The sequence below is a fragment of the Spermophilus citellus genome, assembly GCF_964194105.1.
Source record: "Spermophilus citellus genome assembly, chromosome: 3".
NCBI lineage: Eukaryota > Metazoa > Chordata > Mammalia > Rodentia > Sciuridae > Spermophilus > Spermophilus citellus.
The window spans coordinates 27,796,811-27,805,762 of NC_138184.1; positions in this window are offsets into that span (position 1 = coordinate 27,796,811).

An 8,952-nucleotide genomic window follows, 5' to 3' on the forward strand; every position below is an offset into this window, starting at 1 on the left:
CACCCCACCAGAATGAATCCGTAGCCTCAGAGTTCTTAGAGATTCTCAGCTTTGGCTTTGAGCAAGACCAAAAGTCCGGTAGCGCAGCGCCAAGTGCTCTGCGTGTGGGCGACTGCCCAGCCCGCAGCCCGCTTGAGCACTGAGTTAGAGACCCGGGTAGGGTAGGGGGCAGGGTAGGGCTTGGGGCAGGGAACAGAGTTGACACCTGAAGAAATAAAAGCCTTGATTTTCCTGTTTGTTTTGGAGATGTACTGTCTATTTTTATAATCTGTAATTTATTTATTTTTTATTGTCGCCGGACACACTTTGGGGAAAAAAGAAAAGAAAAAGAAAGAAAGAAAGAGAAAAACCGCGTAGTGAAAGAGAGGGAATAAAATTTCCGGAATACCGCCCACTCCTCCTGAGTGACTGTAGAGCCTACTTTTCCAACGCTGTAGGTCACCAGCCAAGAGACACCACTCTAGCTTTCTGCCCCCGACTGAGATCAAGGCATTTGATTCTGGGCTTCTTTGCTAGGTTATTATTAATGTGCAGGAAAATTATAGTTGTACACTCCTGCATGGAATTGCCAAAGCTCACATTGATGATATCCAGCAATTCAGCTTCTGAAATGTAGACACTGAATAACTATGAATTGGGTGCAATGAATGCCCATCCCACAATAAACTGAACAGGAGAAAAATCAAGTTTTACCAGCTGCAATTAGTAACCCCCTGAATAGAGAACAAATAAATAACTAGCATAAAACATGTCATGAAAATGTCTATATCTTTAGTTCCACTTATTGACACCCATTCCTAATGTCAGACAACATAAACAGATTTATTAAAAGATGTGCCTTCCACATTGTTATGAAATCATGATTTCCACAAATGGTTTTGTGGCCATGTTCACAAATGCTAAGTTATTGATTTTCAATCTTAATTTATGTGTACTTCTAGAAAATGTAATACAATAGAGTAAGATTGTACTAGACTTTGAAGAATAGTTATTTTCAACTCTTAGAAATTTTCTCCTTGAGATTTTAGTCCCTGCTAAATGAATGAATCTACTGTGTAAAGTATCAGACACATCAAACCTAAAGAATTCAGGACTATTACCCATCTCCATCATTCCTATTCAGTCATCTCCCAAAACATTTTGGTAAGTATTTTTTCAGCCATATAAAACTTAATGGAAAATTATTAGAAGTATTTTGAATTTGATTCCATTTCCTTCATCTCAAATCACATTCTGAAAAGCCTGCTTGTCTACATGGGAAATTGTGCCATGTTGAGCCATAAATGCATATGATTGACAGCACATGGAATATTTCTTATGGATGTGACCACAGCTAAGCATCTCCCGAAAGGAAAGACAGGTCAACAATTAACAGAAAACCTTAGCAGCTTGCACAGTGTTTCTGCAAGAAATTAGATCCCACACTAAGAATTTACTAAACCAACGCAACTCAGTCCTATAAACTGGATTAGAAATTATAACCACTGACTGGTGAAAGGAAGAACTCAGTCAATATTTTTAGTTCAAACTCCAGTGATAAGATAGAAGAATAAAACAATATTTCCAGATCTTAGCAATGCATAGATGAACTTGTTGACAAAAATTTATTGCACTATCTCATGGAATTTAAACATTGTTTGAAAAAGGAAAGCATCCCAAAGAATAACAACATTACTTTGTTTCAACTAAATTTTCTACCTTTTCTCATAGTATTTTGTCAATATAATTAGAAACTACAGAAGGCTTGAGTTTATTTGAGGCCTTATGGATAATTAGCATTTGGCTATCTATTTTTAAAATTGTGTGTCCCCAATGTGGGGCTTAAATATACTTTGGGGAATATTGGGCAGACAGTGAGCAATAAGTTATTATTCTAGACATTCAGAAAGTGTTTGTTATTTGCTTAAGTGATTTGAAATAGTTACCATGCTTTTCAGCCTGGCCTGACATTTGTGAACTACTACTAAACTTATTGGATCTCTGAGTGACAGATTCACATTGTCAATTTCAGATGATACACTGAAAGCATCCTAACTTTAGGGATGGGAGGTGGTCATGCAGGCAGAGGGAGATGCTGTTACTGTGGATCTGAGGGCTTTTGAGCTTATTTGGCATCATGTTTGAAATGAAGGAGCACACATGTAACCAGGTAACCCCAGCCTGGGGAGTTGAGCTCACCTACACACTGGCAAACATCTAAGATTGTTGACAAGCTCCTTTAAACACACATTCCCCCAAGACACTAAATTAGTGCCCTTTAATGAAGCTCCCAAATTGGATTTTCAAAATAAGGCAAATTGCTAGAATAGCCCTGCTACCTTTGTAAGCACCTTTTCAGCTGAAGCGAGAAGTAGAATTTCCATGCTATTGAGCTTCCATCATTCCTCAACAATTAGGCTGTGAGGAACTCCCCTTTAGGGCATACTCCCCCACCATAATAAAGGCCCACAAATCCGCTAGAGATACTTCTCATTTGCCCTGTTTCCAACAAAACTGTCTAGGGTCTATTAAATACAGTCTTGGGTTTAAAGCTTTGCAAATAGGTATGGTATAGAAAGGCAGGGGGAAAAGATGGGGGGTGGGGGGGAGGCAAGATTAACATTTCAACCAGAAAAGTTGAGAGACCCATTCTTATTTTGTGCTAAGCCAAAATAACTCCAAAACACATTTCAGAACATCAACAAAGAATGTTACATCACGTATGCATCTGAGCATGAAGAAATGTCACGATCAAAAACAAAGAGGACTTGGGAGACTAGAAACCAAATGTTCTGATGGCACAGATCCCTTGGTGGCAGCTATGTCTCCTCTGCAGTAGGCTGTGTGCAGTATAAGAAAATTATCTCATGAACTCTTAGAGTTCTTGCAGGCAGACCACAAATGAACACTGGCCTGTACATGCACAAAGTGTTGTTTTGGTTTGAGGCAAACCAAGAAATTTCCTTTAAAATGAATGTGTTTAGTGCTTTCAGAGAGATGCATCTGAATTAGAGAAGGGATAATAAAAAGAAATAGGAGGAGCCTGTTAAAGAGAGTTTTAGGAAACCTGTCACTGAATATCTGAGCAATAAAAGACAAGAAAGGCTGCAAAGTTGTATGTTTCTTTTCAGCATTTCTTGGGCAAAATATACCACCATTCAGGAGCAATCTTAGTATTATTGTTCTGATGGGCCCAGGGCACTGTGTTTCCTCTTCTGCATCCATGCCCTAAGAACTCTGCAGCTTTGGCGTGGTCTAGGCATGTGAGACAGAAGCAGAGCACCTGACCTTCCTGACTGCAGAGCAGGGGTGGGTGCAGGATGCCCAGCAACAGGCCTCTCTACCTGGCCTGTGTTAGGACTGCTTCTGCACAAAGTATTCACAATCCCCCAAGAACCCCAAAGATGATTTTGATTTTTTTAAAACCTTGCCTAGAATTGAAAGTAGAAATGAAGAAGAAATGTTATGAGGATACATGGGGAAAAGAGGTAAATGGCATAGCCCTGAAACACAAGGAATGATTGGAACATAAATATAAACATGGAAATCCATGTTTAACAGATAGAGGATATCTGCACTTTTAATTTTTCTTCTCTCTTGTGGTTTTAGAATTGAATCCAGAACCTCTGCATGATAGGCAAGTATTCTACTGCTGAGCTACACTCCCAGGCCACAGGACATCTGCATTTTTATACTGTTATATATACCTTAAAGTGAAAAGAAGTGTGTGTGTGTGTGTGTGTGTGTGTGTGTGTGTGTGTGTACGTGCATGTGTGCACTTTTGTGTGAGGGCAGTTAATATTTCAAAAAGGTACTTAGATTTTTACTGGAAGCCCAACTGTAGGACAATATCCAGCACCCAAAGAAGAACAATATGCAGATACATAATTCTGCATAAATGTACAACTTGTTCTCCAAAGCTACTCTTTAAAGAAAGTTTCTTTTTATCTTTTCAAAATAAATATACATTTACAAAATGTATAGAGACATTTGGAAAAAGGGGGGATATCAAAATATAAAAAGAACAAAATAAAAATCTCCCAAAATACTACCACCCAAACTGCCATCACTTCTGTGCTTAGCCAATCTCTATGCATATATATCCATAAATCCATAGATATTTTGCATATATGGATTATAGAATACATGTTACTTTATAATCAGTTCTTCTACTTTGTGATCTACTCTTTACTTTAGAATATTTCATGATGGTTCTTTCCATGCTGTTGAATAGATAAATATGTTAATAGCAGCATAGCAGCTTATTAGGTCCTGAACATGTATATGCTATATATACATAAATAGAAGCTATTGATAAGCATGGTGCCCAAGTTGGGAGATTTCCCCTTAAGGCAAATCCTTAAAATTTGAATTTTTCATTCAAAGAGTAATTATATTTTATATTTTTGACACGATAGATTTAAAGACATTATATCAGCTTCAGCACATATTTTGTTTGGATTACTAATTTATTAAAGATTTGACTCTTATATTAAAGAGTTGATGGACCTTTTTTTCCTGGCATAAATCATATAGACATAAATATACTGTCAAAAACGTTTTGAAATGTATTTTATATGGATGTTTTGAATGAATTGCCTTAAATTAAGGTAAAAACTTTTTAAGGAAAAAGAACAAGACAAATTCTGTGAGTTTACTAATTCCCTTTTTACTGAAGGCTTTTCCTTTGACCCAGACCCAACTTCTATAAAAAGCGTATATATTTGGGGAAGCAGAGTGAACACTTCCAGGCCAAGAAGGTACAATTTGGTGAACTAAGGATCTTCCTTCTTCCTCTCTAGGAATTAAACAGATCCCTGGGAATTTATGGGGGCAAACCTCCAATTCATTGTTTTAATCCTTCTCATTTGTATATCATTCTAGCCAGACAGAGCCAACAGCACTGATTCAATTTACATTATCATCTATTTATTCCCCAACTACTAGGAGGGGTGTACAGACACATATACTCAGGAATACAATTTTTAAAAAGCTAGATACCTAAATGAGAAAGAAAGAATCAAATGTGTATCATTTGATGATCTATTCATAATTACTTTCACTTTGGTACATGAAGTTGTAATCCTGGGCTCATCCTTATCCAAGTCTTATTTCTGTCCTGTTCATAGGGTCACCACACTCCCAGCACACTCCCTAGCCTACATGTGACAATTCTCACCAATTAAATGTGCATGCAACAGATGTGGACAACTTTGGAGAGGTGGAAATAAAACATGTATGGAGTTCTCCAGGCCATTCTTGACCTCCTCATGGTGACAAATGAGGTCAAACATCCAGACAATCTATTTTATAGGATGATAGAACCTCCATTAGCCTGGATACCTGAATGACTGCATGGAGACAACTTCATCACTGTCTCCAGGAGAAGTGTAAATTAAGTAAGGGAAACAAATACTGTGGTTTAAACCACAGAGATTTGAAGTTGCTTGTTACTGGGGCACATCTAGACTCTCCAGCTTTATACACTATTAGTCTAATGACATGGGAGTGAGAAACATTCACTGTAGCAAACAGAGCCTAGGCTTTAGATTCAGAAAAATCAGAGTTTTCATCCTGAATCTGTCACCAAATTACTGTGAGAATTGAACAAGTTCCTTGAAACTGTAAGCTTCAGCTATTTCTTTTCTAATCTAAAATGTGATGAAGACACTAAATTTTCATCTAACCAATATCACATTGTTCTAATTACTAACAATTTAAAATATGGCTAGATATCTTTCAAGGAAGACCCCATGCTTTTCTTATTCTTAATATTATTCTGGCCATGTTTTTGTTTTTGTTTTTTATTCTTACTTTTATACTTCCATTTGAATTCTAGGAATAGCCTATAAAATTTCATAAAATGTCATACTGGTATTTTCATTGACATTGATTGAATTTATAGATGGATTGCAGGAGAATTGGTTTCATTTGCTATTATCTTCCCAAATGTAAATTCATTAATCTCTCTTAGTTTTTAGTACATTTTTTAATGTCCCAGATTTATGTATCACTGTTATTTCTATTATAACCTCACTAATTTCTAAAGTTTTTAAATTGTACCATCTCTTACCTTTTTTTATTAATATTCTCAGAACTAATATTTTTATATTAGTTCTTCCAAAGAGCAGACTTTTATGAAAAAGGTATGTATTTCATTAATCCCTACATATTTATCTTTATAATCTTTTACAGCTGGTCAATTTTTATTAGGATGGTAAGAAGAAAACTTATCTCATTAAATTTGAAAGTATGTTTTTTATTATATACACTTAAAATGCACATTTTCATCTTAGCATATATTTGCCATATAGCAAAGGTTTTACCATTAAAGATTACTTATAATTTGGTTCTACATTGTAATTCTCAGTGTAAATTATTTAGAAGATCTTTCAGCTTTTTAACAGTTTTAAAAAAAAGCTTTGTTTTTTTTTTGAGGGAATGTTCCTTAATTATGGATTTAATTATATTTAAAATAAATTATAATTATAATTATTTAATTTTAGTCAATGATTTTGATTTGTTGAGATATCTTTTAGTATCTGGGAAATAAACAATTTCTGTTAACAAACCATGTGTTCTTAAAAACAATGCATGTTCTCTTAGTACAAAGTTCTGTGTGAATCTCTTACTTTAAATATATAGTATTAAGCTGTTTATATTATTTTAAAAATCTTTTATTGCTCTATTAGTTCTATCTGCATTGATCCACCAGTCTCTGAGAGAACAGGGTTAACTTGTCCTATTATTACTATGGAGTTATTCTTCTCTTTTTATAACAATCATTGCAATATTTGCTTTCTTCCATTTTGATTATGTTTTGTTAGACAGATTCAAAGTTATAACTAATGTTTCCATGATATATTCTGTTTGTTTTTTCAAAAATTAACTATGTTTTTACAAATATCAATGTTTTGACTTTAGATTTTATTTTGTTGAATATTAATATAGAATCTAGAACATTTGGGGCTAGTAGGTGTTAATATATATTCCTTTAACAATGTTTGTATTGTACTTGTATTTTTCTGAATTATAGTTATGCTTTATTTAAACCCATACAACTGTTTGCCTTTTAAAAAATATAATCTCAGGATTAATTTGATTGATTTATTTTTACTTATCCTATAGTTAAGCAAAGTGAAGCCTCTTTTTTATTTCTATAATTTTTTCCCATTTGATTTTCCTCATCCTCCTTTATTTTGGGACTCATATCTGATATGAGCTGTTGGTTTTTTCACCATAAAATGCCCTTTAGTAGATGAGTGGATTAAAAATGTGGCATATATACACAATGGAATATTACTCAAAAATAAAAGAGAATAAAATCATGGCGTTTGAAGTAAATGGATGGAGTTGGAGAAGATAATGCTAAGTTAGCCAATCCCCAAAAAACAAATGCAGAATGTTTTCTCTAATATAAGGAGTCTGACTCATAGTGGCTTAGGGAGGAATAAGAAGATCAAAAATCACTTTATCAAAAAGATCTGTATTTACATACTAGAACATATTATTTTATCCATAATTTGTCTTTGGAAAATGTATTTTCATGGTGGCTGTATATTAATAAAGGTAAGGGCAAAAATTTCATATATAGTATATATTCATAAATAGTCATACATAACTAATAAATATATAACAACTAATGTGATATTTATATCCTATAATGTATATTATATATTATGAATTTTACATACATTATGTATGTTAAAATGCATGTAACATATTAGAAAATGTATTATATATACTATATATAAAAGTGTACAGATTTGACAGCAGTGTAGCTTTATTTTCATCTTCACAATTGTTCTTTTTATTCTCAGGGCTTTCTGAATGTTTTGTGAATCTCCCTGCTGGATCTATTCACTAATTCAGGATGGATACAATCTAAGCTGGTTTTTCTGTTTAAGATAGAAATGTTTAAGAATATTTCTTTATGCTCACTCATTATTAACCACAGTGCAATATCTTAGAGTATTGCAGTCCGTTGTAAAACATGCTGCAAAATTTGTTACAAGTGATATTCAGGTATCAAAATTTTCCAATTGTTTTAAACATGAATCCAATTTGGTGTTATCACTCTAATAACATCATTAAAACTGCCTATATTCTAATGAATTTACTTGAGTAGACAGAAAAGATGTAAATTTCAAGATTTTTGAAATGTGGGCTGGGGGAGATGCTTCATCCCTATGAAACATTGTTGATGTATTTCATACAAAAGATTTTAAAAAAGGTTTTAGGGCAACTTTTCCTGCTTATGAGAGAATACAACAAGTCTCTAACCTAAGAAGAGGGGTTTTTGAAATAAAATAAAGGCAGGAACAAGAGGGCTTGAGTGGATAGATGATATTCGGCACCAGTATCAATGAAAATATAAATGAAACAGCATTAGTTGTAAGCAAAGAATATTGGATAAGTAAATATGGTATCCCACATGTTACTTAGCTAAGATAAAGAAAAGGTCATGATTGGAAAGAAAGCAATGAAAGTATATAACTCATCCAGAATCTACAGGCCTATTAGGAGAGAAAGAGTAGTGTTGAACCAGACCAGAGAGCATTTAGGTGAAAGTAATGAGAAAGGGCAGCACAGTGAGATCATCAAGGGAAGGACTATTCAGTTAGATATTGGGAGTCCCAATGTTAATCATAAAACTGTCACAAAGGGAAGATGCAGTATTCACCAGGGGCCTCAACCACCTTCTACATTAATGAAAGTCTCATTTGCCTAAAAGCAGTACACCTGATAAATTCTTGATGCACTTCGCTCACAATTTCATCCTGTAAGAAGTAGAAAATGTTTATCTTTGGCCCAATTCTATGCTCTAGGGAGGAATTAATTGACAAAGACAAAGCTATGGCCACCTTGCAGTGTGGTGTATTGGGCTCCGTAAGAAATATTCTCTGGACTTCAAAGAGTTGGACATATAAATTTCACAAGTTTCAGGAGGCTGAGGCAGGTGGATCATAAGTT